Genomic DNA, 1708 nt, shown 5'->3' on the forward strand with positions numbered 1-1708 from the left:
TTGCTCAATACCACTGCCATTTTCAGGGTCTGAAACTGATCCTAGGTTCTGGCCATATCTGGTTTTTCCTTCTTGGATTGGATGTGTGGATATGAGTTACATGCTTTATTTATATTAATGTCTGTCTCCCCCTCTAGACTGTAAGCTCGTTTGGGGCAGGGAATGTGTCTACTGACTCTGTTGTATTGTACTCTCCAAGCTCTTACTCCAGTTCCCTGCACAAGATAAACAATCAATAAATACCACTGTAATGATGATGATGATTATGATGAAAATAACATGCTTCCCAGATATATTTACAAATCTGGGGACCTTGCAAAGGGAAACCAAGGATGAAGATAACTTTGAAAGAAATGTATTTGTACCTCATATTTGTAATGGTACTAAGGCATCTCGGTGGTTCACATCTACAGAATTCTAACCAAGATTTTTTAATCAGTAAACCCAACTGTGTGGATTATGCAGACCTTCTGGGTCTTGGGTAACAGTCTTGCCAAAGGTGGTGAAGTAGAAATTTAGGTGGCCCAAGATAGAGAGAGCTCTTTCAGTTTTTTCACTGCTAAATCACCTAACAGCAAATGAAATACTAGCATTTACTATGGCTCACAACAAAAAATAGATACTATAATGGAGATAACTTCACTTTCTAGCCCCTCTCAGGATCACACCTGGAGAGTTTCCAGTACTCTACCAGTCTTGGCTATGGGAGGGAGAGTCAAACAGAGGCATATCCATTCCAATCCTAGCTTGGGCAGTGGCTAATGAGTGGAAAGCAATCTGCTAGATTTCAAAACTCATCTGTGCAAGGCAGCAGCGGCACGGGAGAGAGTCTAGGGTGGAGATTCAAGTCTACTGCACTGAAGAAGGCAATGATAAACCATTTCCATATTTTTACCGAGAAAACTCTATGGATACTCTACCTGAACAAGTGCAGATGGAGCTAGGGCACCCTGGGAGAGATGTGTCCATGGAGTCGCTATGGGTCAGAAATGACTCGACAGCATAAGACGGGACATTTTCTAGACTTGTCAAAACTAATTTACACCAGTTTAAACTCATGGTGAGTGTTTCAGCTTTGTTCTGAACCACATTTCTTAAGGGATAAATGAATGGGGTTGCCTTTATCTTGAGCTGCCCAATAGGTGTGCAATAACAGAAGAATGCAATACAACCTATCACTCTAAGAGGGTGAGCCCAATAATGTGCCACAATAAAGTTACAACTCTGATTTTTTAGTCCAGAGTAGTAAGATTGTGATCAATCTGTATCAGTTTCAGGGAAGCAAGGAAAGTTTGGGACCAGAATGCAAAATGCATTTTTCGTCTAAAAATTTAGCTCTTCTTTTTGAATGCAAGCGATTGGTTTTCACATAAACTATAAGAGCTTCACATCTTGTGGCTTTCCCATTTTGATGCTAAATAAAATGGATTCAGTTAGGCAAATAGAACCCAGAGTTATTGAGCTCACTCCACCTATGGTATGCACATAATTCCCACGCACCTAGTCAAGCAGGAAATCAAACTGGTAATAGAAGAAACTATTCATGAGGGTTTAAGAACAAATAATGAAAGGATCTCGAGAAGCCCTCCTCTTCCCCTTTTCACATTTATATTGTAATAGAATGATCCAGAAATCAAAGCCTAAGAGCTTAGAAAGAAATAAGAATGAAAAGATTATTTCTATGGAGTAAGGAACAATGTCCCAATGA

The 1708-nt window shown here is 39.8% G+C and overlaps 1 non-coding gene across 1 annotated transcript; it reads left to right on the forward strand.

Moving 5' to 3' along the window:
- The first annotated feature begins 650 nt into the window (after positions 1 to 650).
- Positions 651 to 788, forward strand: LOC114813942. Its single transcript, XR_003761686.1, has one exon. It is a non-coding gene; the product is annotated as a small nucleolar RNA SNORA7 (small nucleolar RNA).
- The last annotated feature ends 920 nt before the right edge of the window (positions 789 to 1708 follow it).

This window comes from Ornithorhynchus anatinus, chromosome 8, assembly GCF_004115215.2.
Source record: "Ornithorhynchus anatinus isolate Pmale09 chromosome 8, mOrnAna1.pri.v4, whole genome shotgun sequence".
In the NCBI taxonomy this organism is placed as follows: domain Eukaryota; kingdom Metazoa; phylum Chordata; class Mammalia; order Monotremata; family Ornithorhynchidae; genus Ornithorhynchus; species Ornithorhynchus anatinus.